This window comes from Plectropomus leopardus, chromosome 18, assembly GCF_008729295.1.
Source record: "Plectropomus leopardus isolate mb chromosome 18, YSFRI_Pleo_2.0, whole genome shotgun sequence".
Lineage (NCBI taxonomy): Eukaryota > Metazoa > Chordata > Actinopteri > Perciformes > Serranidae > Plectropomus > Plectropomus leopardus.
This window is the reverse complement of record NC_056480.1, coordinates 11164593-11187181: the sequence shown is the minus strand read 5'-3', so window position 1 is coordinate 11187181 and position 22589 is coordinate 11164593. Positions and strand designations below refer to the sequence as shown.

The 22589-nt window shown below is 37.7% G+C and overlaps 1 protein-coding gene and 2 non-coding genes across 3 annotated transcripts in view; all 3 read right to left on the bottom strand.

The window, feature by feature from the left end:
• ptk2aa (protein tyrosine kinase 2aa) overlaps positions 1–17958 on the bottom strand; it is a 77940-nt gene extending 59982 nt beyond the window's left edge. The window contains exon 1 of the mRNA XM_042506100.1: positions 17798–17958. The gene's annotated coding sequence lies outside the window, so the exon portion shown is untranslated. The remainder of the gene's footprint in view (positions 1–17797) is intronic.
• Positions 17959–20415: 2457 nt separating this feature from the next.
• On the bottom strand, positions 20416–20487 carry trnah-gug. Its single transcript has one exon. It is a non-coding gene; the product is annotated as a tRNA-His (tRNA).
• Positions 20488–21035: 548 nt separating this feature from the next.
• trnah-gug lies at positions 21036–21107 on the bottom strand. Its single transcript has one exon. It is a non-coding gene; the product is annotated as a tRNA-His (tRNA).
• Between the last annotated feature and the right edge of the window lie 1482 nt (positions 21108–22589).

Genomic DNA, 22589 nt, shown 5'->3' with positions numbered 1-22589 from the left:
TGTCAGTCCGCTACAACATCTTAATTGCAGCTTTTATATAACATGCTTCGAGAACGTTATGTTATCTCTCTGCAAACACAATGTTAATATTTAAGATGATATATTTTCAGTTTTAATTTTAACATTTAAATTTAGGTTTATCTGACAACTGTTAATGCACCCCTTCTCAGAACACATCTGCAATAGCCAAAAAGCTCGAATGACAAGCTCTGGTTATTATGCCAAAGGCGCTAAGACAGGAAATATAATATTTAAGTGTCTTTATCTCTCCGTTTGACATGGTCTTAAGTCACAATGCAAGTACATCCAGCCTGCTGCCTGACAACAAAAATAAGGCTTTTGCAAGACTTATTTGTAATTCCAAGGACCATTATTTTCCTCTCATTTCAACATGTTGCCGTTCATCACCATTTTGATACCCAATGCTTGTTTATTTGTTTTTCTTTTTTATTGAATGGGCAAATTTATCTTTGCTAATATTTAGATAAATAATTTTCAAAACAATTATCAAACAATAATTTGGTGCCCCCCCTGCGGTCACTCTGGGGACCCAGATAAAATGAAGCACTTTAAACAGATGTGGAGCTGCATTAGTCTCAAATATTCTATAATGACATTTACAGTATGTAGATCTGAACCCTGCACACACCATCTGTCCAATGCCTGCTCACACATTTGTCTTTCTCCATCTCTGTTGTGAGCTTTCTATGTGAGTTAAGTGCTATGTGGTCTGACATCTGCAGCCACACTGGCGTTGCTATAATCTAGAGTCAAAAACCAGAGGAGACTGTGGCCTTTTCATGTCTAAGAAACAAGATTAGACTGCACCTGAAGGGCTAAGAAAAAAATATTGCCATCTTTATACAAATAATTAGTGAAAACTCTTTTTGCATATGTGAATTTTCAGTCCAGAGCTATTTTATACATGTGACTTTTTTGTGTTTAATGTTGTACATTTTATTTAAGTCATTAGCAACATCATATTGAAAAAAAAGTGTTGACAATAACTCTGTGACTTTTCTCTCTATAGAATATCCCACAGGAGTACTAGCATGGTGCTAATTACATACCAGACTGTTTCGCAGCCTCCACTGCACATATATCAAAGGGGGCCATGGGTCCACACACACACACACACACACACACACACACACACACACACACACACACACACACACACACACACACACACACACACACACACACACACTTGGTCTGTAGACTGGCAGGCAGCCCAAAACACCTGCTCCTCAAGCTGTCCTCAAGAACCAGACACACAGGAGAGAAGAGGAGCGGGATTCACTTCTTAGATTTATGCACATACTAGTGTCTATCCCACAAATTATTTAGTGGATTTTGTCAAATTTCTGCTCTTAAATCCACATTTGTTGCTCAAGGTATATCTATGAAGAATGCCCTCCCAGTAACTCCAACTGTTTGCTCACTTTGGGTTTGTGACCTATTCAACCTATTGTGGAGGAGTAAGAAGCAAAATACATAGAAGAGTTAGGGCAGCACAAAAGCAGTCAGTCTTCTGCCAAAACACAAACAGTTGCCCTCAGAATTACAGCTACTTGAAAAAGAAAGAGAAAACAAACTCAGATTAATGTCAACACAAACTGAATTTTTTGGATACAGATTTGCAGTTGCTTAATATTTGTTGGTACTTCAATAAAGGTAGGTATGAGGGTAGTCTTACTCATATTACTTTGCACACTAAAAGTCTGAAAATACAAATGGGAAAACAAACTGTCAGCTACCATCACACACACCTTTAAATACAGTATATTTACACAGACACAGGGTTGAAAGTCTTGATGTCTGCAAGCTGTGCATAATTGCGAGTTAATCACAGGTTTTTTTGGTAAGGGTAATTAGACAGAACAATTCAGACAGAGCCTGCTATGCCATGATGTCTAAACTACTGCTCTCAAATCAGTGGTTAAATAAAATTCAGTCTGGGGGAGGTCAGAGAGTCAGACATTTCCCTGTGCTGCAGACACAAATTAAAGACGATACGCTCTTAAGATGAGAGATTAAAAAGCAAAGTCATTTTTTATGCATTTGACATTAATATTAAAAAAGAGATTTAAAAAAAGGTGTGCTTTGGTAAGGAACAAATCTCCATCATCAAACTGAAATGACTGGTATCAGAGCAAAATGATGTGTTTTTACAGTATAACCAGATGTTTTTCATCATTATTTTAGCAAGAGCTTCCATTACATCTGTTTATTTTTCTCCAGAATTCCTTGTTTTGCATATCCAGACATTACACACTTAGCTTTGTTTTGCTCTGGATTCGTGTGAAATAGAGAGACTGAAGCAGCTACGAACAGCAGCTGTCCCGTTCAGTAGGTGGAATTTAAAGTTTGAGAAATTTTTAAAAGTTTCTGCAGCTCATCACAACAGCGACAGATCAAACAGGCTGAGGAGGAAAAGAGCCAGATGTTCTTTTTCCCCACAAAAAATTGAAACACTTCTGTGCAAGAATCAACTGAATTAACCTGATGAGAGCAGTCAGCTGTTCTGCTTCGCTGCGCTGTGTCTAATGGTTAAAGCTGAGCTGGCACACGCCTGTGTGTGTGTGTATGCGTGTGTGTGTGTGTGTGTGTGTGTGTGTGTGTGTGTGACCCTCTGGACAATGGGGCGTTACTGGAGCGTGCAGTCTTACGATGCAACAACATAACCCCTGAGGCACCAATCACACCTGCCAGTCACACTTACATACAAATGCATAGAATCAAGCGCACACACACACTTGCTTTTTTGTCCTTGAAAATATATGTTGCAAGGACAGGCTTTGAGTACCGTTTTGACTTTGAAAGTGACACATAATGTGTTTTATGACTGCATATTACAGAAGACAAGCCAGTGTTGTAGAGACATAGAAAGACATAGAAAAAACTGTCACTGTGAGCTGTATACTAAAGGTTATGACTTCAAACAGAAGCATGTGTGCTTTTTCTCTCATTATTCACATTTAAATAAACATAGAGCAATCATTCAAATCCTGTCCCATGAACACAAGATAAAATGCATTGCACAAAGTCCCACCAACACACAGATGATGCATACTCCAGATAAATCCTACATGCATGCAACATAATAAGGTCACGTGAACGCATGACTGCTCATACACATTTATCTGCAAAAACGCACACACTGGCACACACGCATTCACTCAAGTGTGTATAGTTCAGGTGCAGTGATAAAGCTAACTGGCTTACTGGAGCGGCACGCATGTTAATGTATCACACTCATAGCAGATACACTGTGTATAATTCATCACAGCAGATTTAGGACGAATGAACTGGTGAGATAGCGCACGCTCTGAATTTAATTTTTTCCAATGATACCAGACTCTGTTTTTTACATAAATCAAAACACATCTGACATTAATGACCAAGTCAACTGAGGCCCCTGTTGTGGCTTTCAGCATATATTTACATGAAAACGTGTTTTTTAAGTAAGAAGAAAATCAAACGCAGCATTAAATATTGAATTTCTTCTTTCATTTTGTATGAGAGCAAACACTAGGGAGCTGGTTTACAAGGCTATAAAATGAAGCAGCCAAGCTGAAGCAGGAGGGAAAACTACAGAAATCAGGTAACTTCACATTTGATTTCTCAAAGCAATTCTGATTGGCCAACGAAAGCAAATTCTTACTAGCTCATCTCCATGCTCTGTTAGATTAGGGTAGTACCATGCTAATATATTTATAAAAAACTATGCCAACATGGCCAACAACACATACACTTCGGCTTCTTCATATGGTCAAGTTCATGTTTATTTTATAGAATTTATGTTCTTTATGTTCTTTTTTTCCATATTCAGGGTGTGAACTGTGAAGTCCTTAAACTTGACTTAAGTTCACTTTTTGTAAGTGCACTTTTATCTCCTGTATCATCTTTAAGGGCCTTTAGTGGCAAAAACAATAGCCATCATCACATCTGAAAAAGTATCTACTAAAATTCTTAAATGTTACAGCAGGTAAAAGTGCAGCATCGTGTGTGTGTGTGTGTGTGTGTGTGTGTGTGTGTGTGTGTGTGTGTGTGTGTGTGTGTGTGTGTGTGTGTGTGTCTATGTGTGTGTAGCTCTGCTTCTTATTTAGAAAATTTCCATCAATTATGAACCAAGATCGAAATATTAAAAACACTGAAATATGGATGATTTAACCTAGAAACAAAACGCCACAGGGGGATTGTTACTTCCTGCCTACATTTATGATGCACGCGCGCACACACACACACACGCACACACACATCAATGGACATAGAACAATCTGACATACACCTACACATGGAGCCACGTGGGAAACACTCCACATGAGGATGCACACTTATGTTCAAACAGAACCTATTAATTTGACACACGTATCATTTCACACATACTGCTCAACTCCTACACACGCAAGCACGCACGCGTGCACACACACACACACACACACACACACACACACACAGGCATCGCCAACCTCCATCACCACACATGCACACTTCAACACCTCCGTTTTTCACATACAAACACAATCCCTCATCGTAAGGGTGACGGATAATAAACAAAATAAAACAGCTTTAAATGTTCATATTAATGCTGGAAAGGTTTCTGTTTGGTCTGTGGGTAACATTGTATTTAGCCATTTATTTTCTCAGTTACTCAACCATTTGGTGGAAAAAATATCTGTTACAATATCCAGAGCCCAAGTTCAACATGTTCACACATCTTGTTACTAATTGCTTTATTTACAATGATATAAAACAGAGAGAATCGACTAAATTATCAAATCTGAGCATTTAAAACCTCACTGAAAGTGATTCATCAGTTATCAAAACTCTCAACTGACTAATTGACCATTGTTGTAGCTCTAGTTTCAATCAACTGGATCCACGTTTACATGCACATGCCTCCTCTTCCTGCTCATCTACATCATCACTACTATATCACTATATAATTACAGCAAAACTACTTCATCAACAATCCTTTTTAATTATGTGAAGCCAAACTTTTTTATAAATCCTTTTAAATTGGTGATCTTCACACCTCTTCTGGCGCCTTCTCTTAATCATCCTTATTATATCTCCAAAAATATGCATTTATCACAGACACTTTTAAATCTATACTCTGTCAGTCCCAGTAATCATGGCAAGAAACCAAAAAAATCAGCCAAACTTCTTAATACCTTTCAAAACCAAACCTTTCTGATACGAACAGTATGTTCAGAAATTTGTACATACACGCGTGTTTGCCACACACATAATCTCCTTACTTTGAGTTTGGAGGCTACAGAATGAAAACACAAATGCTCAATCATACATTTTTAAACACACACTAAATATAATTTTACACATGCACTGACACACATGCAACTACCAACTCACACATACACACTAATACTGTATGTTTAAAATCTTACCATGGTATAATCCTTCCATTTTAAAAGAGAAGAGAAGAGAAGAGAAGAGAAGAGAAGAGAAGAGAAGAGAAGAGAAGAGAAGAGAAGAGAAGAGAAGAGAAGAGAAGAGTCTAATCCCCTCTGACAGACCGCTAAATTGGGAAAATCCAAAATCCCGGGCTCCTGTGGTCTTTGGGCTAACGCTGAGATGTGCTAGTCAGCTAACTCAGTAATGATGGCTAATGTCAGCTTAAGCTTACAACCCAGCCTCCTCCTCCTCCTCCCTCTACTACTACTACAACTACTGCTAGTACACGGATACACAGCAGCACGAGTGGGAGTGGAGCAGGGGAGGGAAGAGGGAGAGAGCGAGGGGTAGTATGCAGCCTATGACAGTGAAATGGGGGGAGGGAGACGAAAAGGGAGAAAAGAAGGAAGGAGGAGGGGGAGTCTTTGTCTCCCAGGAGACGGATGGAGGGGGAGAGGGGTGGCCAGATGTACAGGACTCAGAGGGAAAGCAAGTGAGGAGGGAGAGACAAGAAAAGATGAAAAGACACGATGCAACAACTTTATATGAGTGAGAAACACGAAGGAAAAGGGGCATAAAATACAGATAATAACAGGACAATATGGGAAAAAATAAGACAAAGTTAAGGGGGAAATCATATGGGTGGGGGGTGGGGGGGGTAGAGAGCTGAGAGTGATATAAAAGAAAGAGAGGGAGAAGAGTGTGAGCTGTAATGCCTTTGGCTATTTTGTCTTTCTGACACACATGCGCCCCTGAGGCGCTCCTCAATTAATCATAATGCAATATTCTCTATTCAACATTATCCTTCAGAAATCATCAATCTTCAGAACAAAAAAAAAGGGAATAACAGCCAATTGTTCCACTAACTTTGTTTAGTCCAGTATCCAATTGTATTATAATCAAATCAAAAGCAGGGATAGTAAGGGTGGTAAACCCAGGCTTTAAATCATGAAACTTGATAACTTGAAACTAGTAAAGAATGCATAATTAAAAAAAACAAAAACATTAAAAGTAAGTTACAGGAATAGGATGTTTTGGTCTGTGCAGATTCGAAAAGTTTAACTTAGGCTGTAATTTCTCAACTATTTATCACAATTTAACAGTCTTCATTTAAAGATTTCATCCAATTACATTTTGTACCAGATATGCAGCAAAACGATTATGTATATCAAATTGTCAGGACTAATACAGATGGTAAGTATGTTAGCCGTGGTCAGAAATCTCTGTTGTTTTTGGTATTTTGTGTGTTGGCTGCCAAAATAAAACACTATTTAAGAACTTACGTGCGTAACAGATGTAATCTTTATGCCAACACTTTTGTCCGGAATCACAGTAGACTAATAAGACACGAAGTAAGTCAGCATTTGAGAGCATGAACATCCTTGTCCCAAAGGCAGAAATCTGTTCTTGCTGGAACTTTCCTTTCTATGGCTGTTTTCCACTGTTTGTGCCTGCAGAAATGGACCTCAAAATGGGCTCAAACTACCATAAAATCAATTGGCTGTCATTGATCCTTAATATCATAACCAGTATGTCACATTACATTAACTATGAATGAGCCATGACAGAGACAAGATCTCTCTCTCTTACACACACACACACACACACACACACACACACACACACACACACACACACACACACACACACAAGCAAACAGGCGGACAGACAAGACGAGAGTTGCTCAGGAGTAAAGCAGATTAATGGGCCACTGGATTAGTAGGCCAAGATGTCAAACACACACACATACACACACATACATGCCCCCACAATACTGACTCTCATTTAGAAGGTGGATCTAAATTCTGTCCTTTAGATCTCTGCCTGATGAGTTGGTGTGTTAACATCGCCCTCTAGTGGTGTTGTACTTTCAAGTAATGTGTTCTGTAGTGCAAGAGAAACACTGCTGCTGCTGCTGTCACTTTGCGTTGTTTTTCCTCAAATATATTTGTAAAAATTGGGTCTGTAAGGGCTAATGGGCTTCTTTACTTTGCCTGAACATCAAAAAAGTAATAAAAATACTTTGTATTCCATCCATAAGTTACAGTTTTGGAAAGTACACAATCAGCCCCATTCCTAATCCAACAGTCCAGTATTGTTTGTTTGGTACCTAATGAACTTCTTTATCTGTACAGAAATGTTCCCATCAGCTTCAAGCAGCTGGATGGGATGGGACTCTGGCCAATCACAGATCATTTCAAAGAGAAGGCGTCCATGTCCCTTTGTGATTCAATGGTGGAAAATCCTGTATAGAAAGTTGCTATTCTGGCACTGACAACAACTGCCTACACTGCAAAGCAACCAAAAAAAGGAAACAGATTTACTTAAAGACCTATCAAAAAGGGATTCCCAAAGAGAGTATGACAAAGAAAACATGTCAATATCAGCAAAGTTTTTAGAGATGGAGAGAAAATGTTGCCAATAGTTTAGCCATCTGTTAAACGCTGCCAAAGACTCATAGCTGCAGCGTCAGTGTTACACCACTACAGACCACCTCGTCTGGAGGAGAGCTCTGGACTCCTATTCAGAGACCACAGCAACAGGACTCCAGCCAGTGCAAACACCAGCTCCAAGGGAACAGACAGCCTCAACTTCTCCCCAGCTAACAGGTTAGACCGAGCACTGCCACTGGTCACCAGTCTAATGTGACACCCGTTGCGGGTGGATTTGCACTGGCTAAATTCAGAGGGAAGTCCACAGCAGCGGGGAGAGAAGTGAGGAGACAGCAGGGTGGCTTCTGTTTGTTTTTTTTTGGTGGAGGGGCTGAGCAAACGTGCTGCAAGCAACTCTACAATTAAATGTGATTAAATAAATCGATGTATGGGAAACACTGGGTTACCATATGAAGCATTTGCATATGACCATGGTCGTGTGGTCAGTGGGGCCTGTGACAGAGCAGGGAAAGAAATGACCTGCAGGAAGAGGGTGTGTTATCAAATTCTGTTGTTGTTTATCTCTTTTTGCCATGTCTAGATTTCTGCCACCCCCATTAAGTATGACTTTTAAAAATCAACAAATGCCAGTTTTCCAGTGTTTGCCATTGTTGATATAATGTTGAAATAGTCTAAAAACAGGGGAAAACACATTTTTGCAGACTAAGAGACAGGCTTGAGACTATTCTTCAATGAACCTTTGTTACAGGAGAGTCCCTGCTGGTGACTAATCACACAGACAGACACATACATTGACACACAGACAGACAAACTGAGGCATTATACCCACATCTGACCTCAGCAGCACTAGCTTATGGTAGCAGACCAGTCTGTAACTGTGTGTGATGTCATACCTATGGCTTGTATCCAGGTGTGTCACTGCTGATACATGTGTGTGCCCATGTGTGTGTTTCCCTGAGATCTATTATGACTGTGTTTTTATGGGTGTGTGGCTGTGCATGAATCTAGAGAAAAGATGAGGTCATATGATTGGCCGAGCAGACACTGATGTCTGCCTTGGTCTCATTCTCACTCACTCCCTCTCTTTCTCGCTCTTTCTGTCTGATTGTTCGCTTATGTCCAGCTTTAACCTGCGAAAGAGTCACTCAAACTGGTATACACAACCAATGATAAATCAATATCTCTTCTTTGTCTTAAGACATTGTCAAAGAGAAGCTGGCGTAATGACTGAGCTGCAATATCAGAGGAAAAAAAGTTTGAATTCATTTAGTTAATAAAACCACATACAAGTTACTCAACACTTGTGAATTTAATTTAAACATAAAAGCATTAAACTGTTGCCTTCAGTCCACTTGGATCTGTGTAATTGGGTGTAATTGTCATATATCTTGTTTGTTTAATATCTGCAAAACTGAAAGTGTAAAAAGGACATGTTGCCAGCGGTTGCCAGTGACCCACTGAAGTTCAGGAAGTAACTGCACCCAGCCAAGACATCCTTCAGCCAATAAAAAGTAGAAATGTAAATAAACTTTTACAAGGGGTAACTTTTACATTTTGGTTTTTTGTGTAAATTACTGAGCTTTCATTTCCAGACTTAATACTCAGCTAACTACCTGCTTGTAGTTTCATTTCTATTTTGCACATATGACAGTGATATCCATCTTTTCATATGACTCTTGGCAAAAAAGCAAATAAACATATTTCCCAAAATGTCAAACTATTTCTCTTACTACAGAGTCACTAATTACCTCCTTCTGTTTTTGTTGCGTGAACAAAGTGCATTTGATGTCTGAGACATATCCTGAGATATTGCAACTGGTGGACAGCTGAACAAATGGACAGGCACAGTGTGGGGGCTAGTGATAAAGCTAAAAGAAGATTCATGTGCAGTAGGTAATGACGCATTTTGTATACACACACAGGTCCAATGATAATGTTTTAATGTGTTTAAGAATCTAGTGCTATAGTACATCTTAGGACCCTTTCTTCTTGTCTCGTCTGTTTTTTCTCTCTCTTTTCCACCCAGCTTATTCTGCTCCTCCCACCTCTTTTCTCTGTGTGTCTATATGACAAAGCCCAACAATTACTTCTTTCTTTCTCCCTCTCTGACTCACTGCAATGTAATTACACTGACTGTCCGCTCAAGCACGACACACACACACACACACACACACACACACACACACACACACACACAGTAACAGACGCACACAGAGAGAGAGAGAAGGGCAACTTATTTACAATATCTGTGGTCGTAATTGTTCTTTTGTAGTCTGCAGGTCAGTCACTGCTTCGCTTTGAGAAAACTGAGGGTACAAGAGAGCGGTCATTAGATTGTCAAGTCATTTTGCTTGTGAGCCAAGAAGTCTGAGGTCTGCACACACAGACACACACATACACACACACACAGGCACCCACCCACACATACATACATATACATATACACACTAGAGGGAATCGCTGTGCTCCAGTTCCATTCATCACTCGCTGACATGCTGCACCAGTGACCTGCATGATCGAAGGTTGCTCACTTTAAGTGTGTGTGTGTGTGTGTGTGTGTGTGTGTGTGTCCATCTTTGTGTGTGCATGGCCCAAGGAGGGACAAGTCATTAACTACAATGTCATTTCCTGCCATTGTAGCAAATTTCGGTGCACACAGTAAGAATGCTACGCTGCACAGTGGTCCATCTACACTCACTCTAAAAAGACTGCATTTGGACGAGGCCAGACAACCTGCTAAAATACTGTCTTCCATTAAACTCATGCATGTTTTTATAGCAACTGCGTAGAAATAAAGCATACTGTACAGTACATAGCCATCTATTGAGAAAGACTTGCATCAAGATTGCAATAAATCCAACTACACTCACTCATACACAATCCTTAAGTTACATTGTTCAACCGAGGTATAACACAGCTTCAGGTTATAAAAAAAAAATTGTGGATGCATCAGTATAATTTCTGTTGCAACATTCTGCAGAAATTTTATCTCTGAAATGGTTGGCTCTTGTATGTACAAGCAAATTAGTGAATTCCTTTCCAAATGTGTGGCAAATCCCACTGTGGGAGTTTGACAGCTGACATACAGACACTCCAAAAGTAAACTATGTCATTACTACTTCATACTACCACTATATTACACTACTCACAAAGTCTTCAAGTAGCACAATTGGGAGTTTTTGGCCACTGGACCAGAGCAAACAATTGATTGGAAATGCATCTAGCCTATAATCTGTATAATAAAGATCTACATCACATCTCCCTAATAACGAAGCCAAAACATTTCGATCATCCCCCGGTGGCTGGCTGCCGTACAGATCATATACCGCCTCTCCTTCATGTTAGCGGATTGAAGATCAAAGAACACGGCAAATAAATTTTTCCCAAAGATGGTTTCTGTCATTTTAATAAGCTCTTATCACACGTTTGTTCAAACATTTGTTCATGTTTCTTATAAGTTAATTTTAAATAGTTATCTGAGCTGGTCGCAATCGGTCGGACACAGAGCAGACTCTGGCTCCAAATGATGTCACAAGCGCAACATAGCAGTAACCATATACAGAATATTTTGGCTTCATTTTTGCACAGTAAGAGAAGTAGAGACACTTTGGCCATCTACAGCGGCTATGGCTCAGGAGGTAGAGGGGGTTGTCAAAAAATCCTAAGGTTGCCGGTTCAATCCCTGGCTACTCCAGCATGTCAAAGTATCTTTGGAGAAGATACTGAGCCCCAGATTGCTGCTGATGACTGTTCCATCTGTGTGTGAATGTGTATGAATGTTTAAAAAACCTGATAAGCAGGTTTTACAGTGGCCGTGTTCATCAGTGTATATGTAAGTGAATGTGAAAAGTACTGTTTAAGAGCTTTGAATGGTCAGAAATCAGAAATAAGGAATCAGATATACTTTATATATATATATATATATATATATATGTATATATATATATATATATACTATATATATAGTACTAATTATTTTTAAATATTAATTTACACCAGTATGTAAATATTTAAAATCATAAATATGTATAATGATCTAAGTGTGTAAAAATATAAAACTATGTGCCTTATGCTACAATATACGATGTATAAAACTAGCATAAAAAGTTCAAAATATAGAAATAATGTGTATGATAACTTTGTGTATGATAGAAAAGTACTATACAAGTGCAGCTCTCTTTACTGTTTACACCTCATACAGCTCATCCTTAAATCAAAAAATGCCTGGATCAGCCCCAGTTCTAATCATTGGGAAAAATTCATTCATCGAAGACGACGCACTGACAATTATACAAACAACTGCTGGTGGCAGATGCCCACTCTCTGGGTAATATCATCTTTTTGTAAAATTCAACCTCAAGAATCCACACACATATTGTTAAACCAAGTTATGATGAGCACAAAAAAGTTTTCAACTGACAAAACCAAGACAGTGTTCATTCATGTTATCTTCAGTAAACACAGTCATTATCACAGTGCACAGTCATTATCACAGTACACAACCACACAAAAACAAGCATGCGCAAACATGCACACACACAGGTACACACAAACATACCAACACACATAAACACCCAGAGATGTCTGAGCAGTGTTGCTGCTGCTGAGAGGAAGAAGGCGTTTTCCTTTCAGCTCCTGAGGGACGCAGCATGCTTTAGGATGTACAGTAAGTGCTCTGTGAGTGTGTGTGTGTGTGTGTGTGTGTGTGTGTGTGTGTGTGTGTGTGCATGGAGGGGTGTGGGGGCTGCTTCCTGAATGCAACCAATCCAGAAGCTAAGGGAATGGACCTTCATTCAGCCTCCTGTCCGCAAAAACACACAAACACTCACACACTGCTTTTCCTTCACAGCTGAAACCACATGCGGGAGGATGCAGGGGAATAAGTTCAACGGGAGATAGAAGCTAAATTTATAGCACTCATACAATCACATACATGTCTGCACTTGCACAAACACACACAAAAAGTTAGTCATACTTCATGTGCAAGACAAATAACACTACTCCCTCAATTCAAATGTGCACTCATGATTTTGATTCCTGAGGTAAGTTTGCAAATAACAGCTTTAAGGTAAGACTTCTTAAGACTTTTTAAATACCACCAAGAATTAAATTTTACAACACCCAAAACTGAATAAAAAAGGAAACATCAACTGACATTTCACCCAAATATTTATTGTAGCATAAATTATACTTTTTTGGTAACGTTTATGCCAGAGAACTTCTGCAATTTTTTTTACATAATAAAAATAAATCATGAATAAATAAAATATGATACCAGTTACTTTCAAAGTTTACAAAGCAAAACCGTAAAACAAACACAACATGTCCAACCATTTTTAAGACTTTTGAAAAATTGATATAAGATATGCCCAACTAATTAAGGCCTTATTTTTAGATAAATAATTCAATGCCTCTTAGACTTTTTGAGGATTCACAGGAACCCTGCATTCATACATTTGTGCAAAATGTGAGGAAACTGCATAGACCTCCACACAGCTGCAAGTATTTACACAGTAGGTAAGAAGTAACCAATAACTGGGAGTAAAAATGCCACCTTGTTGGCTAGGAAAACAACTTATTTTTAAAAAATGCTCAAGCTACAAAGTTGAGAGTTGTTCTTTATCGCCAAGACAAATTATTTAATTTGGCATCATGATTTCCTCATGACACACATACTAAGGACCCACATACTCTTATTCAGGGCATCTACAGACCTCCACACACACAACATGTGTCTGCAGTGATTGGTATCACTAGTTGGAGTCATTATGAGTCACACCACATACTGCAATCTACTGACACTAGACTGCTGGCTTTGTTACCCTCTTGTCTATTTCTCTACAGTTTCTCTGCCTGTCTGTCTGTCTAGAATAGAACAAGCTTGAGTAGAATACATAGTAGATAACTGCAAAAGAATAGAAAAGTTGGGACCAAAACAGAGCATGAACCTTGCAGGAATTAGGCAAGGCTGCTTTATTTGTAAAGCACATTTCATACAACAGGAAAATTCAAAATGCTTTACAAAGCAATACAATAAAACATATTAAAGGATAGAGACTTAAAATAAAAGAGGAAAGGGAAAAGATATAAAAAGTACAAATAATTACTAAATGATTTTTTAAAATCACTAAAAAAAAGTAGCGAAATTACAGACAAAAAGTACAACGGCAAAAGGATTATTTAAAATGAGTTTAAAAAATCAAGTTTAAATAAGTTTGCAGTCAACACTGGGTGAAGTAGGAAGTGTAAAAAAGGAATGTTTTTAGCTCGTACTTAAAAGTGGAAATAAAATGAAAAAACAGAATACAAACAGTAGAGTTCTCTGCAATGCAATGGACTGCTCCTGTAAGATCTCTGAGTGTAGTCAAGTGTTTCTATAAATACAGGCCTCCTGCACTGCTCTGCAATTTACACACACGGAAACACAAGCGCATACACACACACACACACACACACACACACACACACACACACACACACACACACACACACACACACACACACTACTGCCACGCCTGTATTAGCCTGCTGTGGTACAGCCACAGGAAGAGTCGTGTCAGGACCAAAGGTGTAGCTCTCTGTGAAGTGCATTTCCTACCAACTTACTGACATCTATCACAAAAGCCTAAACTTACATGTCCACACTAATGCAAAAATAAAAAAAACACTAAAAACTATAGTAGAGGGTCCATTTGAAGGGACTGCCCAGAGCCGCATGATGAATGTCAGCGTTGTTTTCTGCTTGCTTCACATACTGAAGGTAATAATATGTTTCGACTCCAGATAAAAGATTTACGCTGCATTCATTTTGGTCCTATGGTGCCAAATTAGTAGACTGAGGCTGTAGTTCACCACGTGGTTCAAACGCACATGAATCAAATGAATCTCAATGTAATCAAATAAGACAAACGGTATACTGTATCTGTCCCACTTAAAGGCCGTGTGCTATCATTTGTATAAATTGGCAAAACTGCCATAGTAAGCTGTCACTGTCTTGACAAATTTACCATCAAAAATCACTGAAAAAAGTAGTGCAGCATGTGGTGTAAAGCTCGGTCACGGTAAGTGAGCTGAATAAAAGCAGCCAGAGTGGAACTAAATACAAGCTTAGCAAGTGGATAAGCTAATTAGCAGTGTGAGCTAATTAAAAAATAGCCCCACAGACTTGTGGAAAGCTCTGTGAATGTCATTTCCAATCAATACCATTTAAATTAATTGCTTGGTTAGAGGATGCAGCTGAAAACGTTTAGTGCCATGTGTCTAGAACAAGCAACATATGAGACAAACCATTAAAACTTAAGCTTTTTATAGTCGTGTCTGTAGGGCGTCCTCTTGAGACAGTTTCTCACCACAACAGCTATTATTCAGATGAAAAGAATTTTGCTTTTTTAAGTAAATTACATTTATTTTTGAATGCCCCAATCAAACAGTGGACTAGCAGGTGCATCCATAAACCACAGCATAAACTAACCCTTCCAAACCTGGATCGACATCACTTTTCTCGTGCTACACTCAGACGCCTTTCACAGGTATTCAAACCTTTGAACCCTCAGCAACTTGGTTTTTGAGCAATTAGCAACTTGGAAAGAAATGTCCAGCAAATTGCAAGAAATAAGTAGAGTTAGGATTTTTTTTTTTGTAATTATAGAAAAATGTTGCAACAACTATATTTCAATAAGCATATTCATAAATTTTCTTTATTTTTAATTATTTATTTATTTGATGTTGTTTGTTTATTCTGTGTTTTTTTGTTTGTTGTTTTTTTGTGCAAATTTTCAGGTGATTTTCATTTACTTTTGACTATTTTCTTGCTAATATTGGGATCATTTCTATTCAAGTTCCTCATCACCTTCTACCCATGTTTTTGAAAGAAATCAAGCCAATTTCCCAAGGTTTCAAAGGGTTGAAGAAACTCTGCTTTCCCTACACTAACAGTGCACAAACTCCTGATTTAAGTGTATCTTGTCCACAGATTTGCAACTCAAAATGCGCAGAACGGCACCCCTATTAGTATACTGTAGGTCTGAAGCCTCAGTGGCCTCAAGATAACACAACTCATTAGCATTTTCTCGCATCTTGAATATGAAGTAGAGGGAAATCAGGCTCAAGCAATCTTTCACACTTGGGAAATGCAGAAAGCAGAAACAGCATGTTTTGGAGATTCTACACTTGGACTTAGTGACATTAAACGTCTACGCATTTACTTATATCCATGTAATTATTTTGTTATACAAGAGATAAAGGGAAAAAATATTCTTACACCAGTATTTTTTTTTTTGAGAGAGAGAGAACTTAAAGATGCTCCATCATTCAAGAAAATATGAATGAACAGCACCAACAATCTGAGGTTCTTAGTGGTGGGACCAAAGACTTGTTTTTCATGTATTTGAGTGGTGAAATAACTGTTTATAAAATGTGAAAGATCTGGGTACCGTGGGTGATCTCTTTAAAAGTCTAATATAAAACTGAAAAAGCAGCGAATCCCATCTAAGAAGCTAAAACCAGTCAGGATGTCTACTGGTGTGAGACATTTAAATAGAATGCTTTGGAAAACCTTTTTGGCAACATTTAAGACCAATTTGGACAAATCATATTTTTCTTTTTTAAGCATTGCAAGTAGATATAAAGGCAATCATGTTGTCCTTTGAAGAGGTAGGTTTTATGTAAGAATACAGTTAACAGAGTGGGTAAGGTTAATCTACATTGTGCTAAAAGATATGTGCAAATATGAAGTAAAGTATTAGGCTTAGTCAAAGATTTAAGGATTTGTAACACCTGAAAAGTGGATTTTCATGCAAAGGGGCTTGGCTCATTTGAATGGATGGTTGGAAGAATGAAATACCATCAAATATTTTTGACAATTACGACCTCACAAATTCATTTTTAAGACTATTTAATGACTGTTAAGGGCTAAGATTAATTACACTGAACATAAGACATTATATGACTTTTTGAGGATCAGCAGTCACCTTGACCAGTGAATATTTGGCATTTCGCTTGACTAAACAACTGAATCAATTCATTATTCAACATTTAAGGACCAGCAGACGCCCTGACGAGTGAACATTTGGCATTTTGCTTGACTAAACGACTGAATCAATTCATTATCCAACTTTAAAGGACCAGCAGACACGGTGACCAGTGAATATTTGGCATTTTGCTCGACTAAATGGCTGAAACAATCAATTATTCTTCTTTTAAGACCCACCAAAGACCCTGACCAGTAAATATTTGGCATTTTGCTTGGCTTAGCAACTGAAACAATCCATTATTTGACTTATTGTTTCAGCTCTGATTTGCAATATTACATTTGTGGATGAATAAGTGATACACACCTGATTAGCCTGTTAATAACAGCTGAATGAAAGCGAGTGTAGGCAGGCAAATCATATTACAGCCTGCACCTAACCAAGCAACACACTTATGTAGCCAAAAACCTAAATAACTGGGACAGATAACTGGGCCATATTGGTTAGTTGGGTTTATAAAAGTCCTCAGAAACACACTAAGTGGAAAAAATGAAACATAACTGGTCCATTAAGATAGAAAGGAAGAGTTCAGTTTGCTTGGGACGGAAATCAAGGTGACCAAACAGCTTTGTATCCTTGACACTGGGAACAAAAAGTATTTAAGACAGAGATTTAGAAGCTAGATGTAGGTTAATCCTGTTCACTTATTTACCGGAGTTAACATTACTCCACATTCACTCCATGTGACTGTGGCGACGAGTTTGGTGGCAGTGGGTCACTCTTCCTTTCAACTGCTACAACTTACAAAAAGGTAAAACTACGTCCTAGTTATCGTGCTGTAAAGCTAAGCTGAGTTAATAGTTGTTCACACATTTCTAGAAAAGTGAGGAGTTTAAAACCCGGGAAAGGAAACGGCTAACCAGGACGAACGTTAAAGCAGCCGCATCCCATAACGTTACTTTCTTTTAACGTTAGCTTTGGAAATAATCCCCCCCAAAAAACACAACCACTTACGTTGACTTGCTCCAGGAGACGTCCGGGAGGTTTGTGTTGACTTTACCGGCGGAAGAAGTTGTTAACAGTCGGTGAATAATCCGTTATTTCAGTTACAGAGCTAGGACTAGTCACTGTTGGTGCTTTTTTCGCTCCTGCCTCTCTCCCCCTTCTCCCTCTCCCGTCGCTTGTTCCTGCTTCCCCTCCACATCCAGCATTCCAATATGGCCGCTGCAGGGAGCGACGCACTCACTCACAGAGAGGGAGAGAAACTACTCCCTCTGAGGAAAGCCTCGCCTCAGGCACAGCAAACTGCAACCCATGAATGAATGAATGAATAAATGTGAAGATACTTGGCATGCAGTGGTGGAAGTATTCAGATCTTTTACTTTACTTAAGTAAAAGTAAGTACGTATAATCAGGGAATGCATTTAAAGTCGGCCTAATTAAAGTCAAAGTACCCAATTTGGAAAAATCTTAAGAAAAAAAGCACAAATACACACATAAAAAAATGAAATAATTAAAAAAAAACAAACAACTTTTTTTAATTTGAAGGAAATGGTCAAAGAAAGGCCAATCTATATATTAAAAAATAGAAGAAAAAAAAAAAAAACAAACTTCCAAGTAGAAATGGATGGATGGTTGAAGAAATGAAAAATAGATCAAATATTTTTCACAATTACGACCTCAAACATTCAAATTTAAGAGTATTTGATGACTCTTACTGCCTAATAGGCCTTAAAAGCATAAGAGGTCAGAGCAGATCAAGTCATGTTTTTTCTTATTAGAGTGTAAAGGTAACAATGTGGTCTTGTGCAGGTTAATCTATGTTTTGCTATGTGCAAGTGTAAAGTAAAGGATCATGTTCAGTGGTAGGTTTAAAGGTTTGTTACACCAAAAAGCAGAAGAGATTGACTCATTTGAGTGGGTGGTTGGATAAATGAAATAAGATCAAATATTTTTGACAATTACAACCTCACAAATCCAAATTTAAGACTATCTAATGGCGTTCAAGGCCTAATATTTACCAGTGAATATTTGGCATTTCACTTGATTTCCAAAAAACTCAATATTACAAGGAAAAACAAAGACAAGAAAAAGCAACCCCAAACTCAAAATACTTAAAAAAAAGAAAAAATATCCAAAAAGTGAAAATTATAAAAGAAATTAGAATAACACCTAAAACTTCAAAAATAAAAATATGGGGAAAAAACAACCTCCACACATGTGTTTTTAAAAGAGGAATATAAAAAAATGAAACCACAAAAAAAATGAAAATATCATCCCTTCAAACCAAAAATCACTTAAAAACAGAAAAAAAGAATGAAATGTTTATCAAATGGTTGGCATCTAATTTTCTGTGAATTGACTGATTGATTAATCAACTAATCATTGCAGCTGTAAGCCTACTTGTATAAACTCTTTGTTAATTTGATATAACAAAACAGTAGAAGAGTAAAAAGGCATACTGGGTCATAATAAAGGATAATAAAGGAATTATGGATCAGATGATAGCTTATTGCACTTCAGTGGTATCTAAACAAATCTGCAATTAATCAAGTTACATATAACCACTTGATATGAGTGATCTCAGGGCTTTTGGGGCCCCTAATCAGTTAACAGCCCTGGTATTAAATTGTTAGACACTCATGTACTTGCATGACTGACTAAAATGACAACATCCTCTGCAAAGTAAATATGTCATGTCAAAGCCTGTTTAATTATAAATTGAATCTTGCAACTTGTAGCTTGTATAATGTTCTCATTTATTAACCTAAATGCCAGGTAGTATTCTTCAAGGAGTGCAGTTTATATCAATGTGCCCCCCTCTCCGCTGCACCGGTTCAAAGATGACATCTGGTGGTCTTTACTTGCCATCACAGTACATTTGGGTTAAATATTGCCCAGGGGTATGGATTTCCACATATAAGCCGGTATTCCCATTTTATGTTCCCTGATACATGAACCGTAATGGTTTTCAGGACTTCCTGAATCTTTCCATCAAGCCAAAATTTCTAAAAACATTAATATCTTTCATTTTTGGTCCCAAGGTCCCTACGTGGTGGGGAATATCTGACACACAAGTCTGTATGGCCACATATAACCTATGCTACATTCAAACCACGTAGCCTAGTATACTGGTGCAGAGTTAAGAACTTGTGGATAATCTCCACATTTTGTTAAATTGTGCTTCTTTAAAACTTTGCAATTATTCTTTAAAAAACAGATCATGTGATGCTGTTGTAAATCACTGATCTAGTGACTTTTTTCTTAACTGCTAGGGTATTCACATCAAGAAATTAACCCATCATTTACATCACCTCATGATCAAATCTGTTGTTCTGACTGAGCTGTTAGGGTAAAAAAAGAAAAAGGCTAGGGAAAAACTACATTTAAAATTATCATGATTACATATTTGGAATTATGTTACAGAATAATTACAGATTATTAAGCACTTTGCCAAGTCTTTTTTTATTTATTTATTTATTATCATTATTGTTTTACTAATATCTTGATGATTTGGGGGCATTTCCTTCTTTTGTTGCAAATTACCTTCTGACCATGTTTCCAACACAAACAAGACAACTTCCCATGCGCTGCCCCCTAATCAGGGTACTCATCTATCCATTAAAATAAGCTGCCGTGACCCGGATTCGAACCGGGGTTGCTGCGGCCACAACGCAGAGTACTAACCACTATACGATCACGGCTGGCTGGTTGTCGCTTGTAACCGCGGAAAGGCATGTCAACTAAGTTTATGCCATGGTGAGCTGAAAAAGATGCGAGTCCATTCAATTTGGCCTACTTACCTGTCGACCTGTAGGTCTAAGTCCAACGCTAAATTTTGTTAGAACCCTGGAGGAACCTTAGACCTCTTTATTTTATATGGAGGGGGCATATAGCCTAACCTATTAAAAAGCTGGGTTTGAGGTCCTCCCTTAGAAATATTGAAGCATCAAAAACTTAGTTTCCTGCATTCTGGTGAATGTGCATTCTTCTACTTTCATGTTTTTTTAATTCTCTCCGTGTCTGACCATGACAGAAGTTAAACAAAAGTGACTAGGTCTATCAAATATAGGAGGAAACGATAATCATTGTTGCGGAATTGATCAGGCTGTACAGCTGTACTTTGGTGATTGCTTATTTTCCTTCTTTAATTCAGTTTCTGAGAGAGCAATGCAGAAACTAACTGTTTTGCGCTGCATGGTTCACACGCTGTCTGTCATCGTTACGGCTCCCTCTCTGGGTCAAAACCAACTGCCGTGACCCGGATTCGAACCGGGGTTGCTGCGGCCACAACGCAGAGTACTAACCACTATACGATCACGGCGAGCCATTACCTCCGTGTTGTTGCTATCGAAATCACAGAGTTTGTTGGATGATATAAAACTGAATTTTATTTTTTCATATATATGTTATTTTAATATTTTTTGTGCCTGCGATCTTGCTGCAAACCTTCACACTGCCTAGCAACCTGTTTCTGTGCTTTAAGTTAAGTGACCCAAAGCAGCAAATAAAGGAAAAGACCAGGATTGATTCAATAAAAAAACAAATAAAACATCTTCATAAAGTACATGTTAAAGTGTAACACCAAATTCTGCTTTCATGGAGTGTATTATGTTTAGCTGTCAGAAATATCGTAGGTGGTTTTGGAAGATGTAATTTTGTTTGGGGTACTGTTGAATTTTATTGTGTTATGGTGACAGGTTTCTATTATTGTGTTCACCCCATGTATATAAATGAAGGGAAGCAAAAAAAAAAAACAAAAAACAAAAAAACAACCAAAAAACTACAATTTTAAAAACACCTGAATATTATAATCCGATTATAGATTATAGGCCTAATCTGTCTACTTATCAAATAAAACTAAAAATATATTATACATGTAAAGACTGGACTCAAATCATAACATCTAACTCTCTTTGTGTTCTACCTCAATCTGTATCAAACCACAATTTCATAATCCCTGTTTCTAATCTGCAACTGGATTCGCTATTCCTAACGTGTGTGTGTGTGTGTGTGTCCACCCGTTTAGTTATGTGCGCACATGACAGGGTATGCTTACAATAAGTATGTCAGCATATTATTTCAATCACTCCTTAAAACTAATTTTCATAAACTTGCTTGTATGTTATGTTGTCTATTTTTGTTAATCTATTTTATTTTCATTCTTTTATTCTGTCTCAATCATATTTAATTCTATTATTAGTACCATTATTTCTGTGTTTACTGCTAATATTAATTGAATTTTATTAACTCTTATTGGTATGGGCCGTTATTGTTATTTTTGTTTTGTTATTGTTTCTCTCTTGTTTAATTCTACTTTAAATTTTGTCTGGTCTTAGTTTGGCATTATTTTTTGGCTGTTATAGTTATGTTACCTCTGCAAGTAACTTGTTGCTACTGCTTTGCCATGTTTGTCAAAGCACTTTATAAACTCTGTTCTTAAAAGTGCTATGTTCTATTATTATTATTATCATTATCATTATTCTTATTAGTAGTAAAAGCAGTAGTAGTATTAATATTAGCATTAGTATTATTATTAATGTGTGTAGTATGTGTATAGTTTTGTGTATTATAACAGCCCTTACTGTCATGGGACAGAAGAAAAAAGAAGATAGAAGAGGGAAAATACTTCTCTTTGTATAGCATTTGCTTTTCTATGTGATAAATAATAAAGTGGGCCTCAATAATTTGTTTGGCAGTTCAACATATATGCTTGTTAACCGCATAAAATGTATTTTTAATTTGTCGTCACAAATGGCAGTACACTAAACACACAGTAGATGGGGTCATGACGCTTTACCCAGCT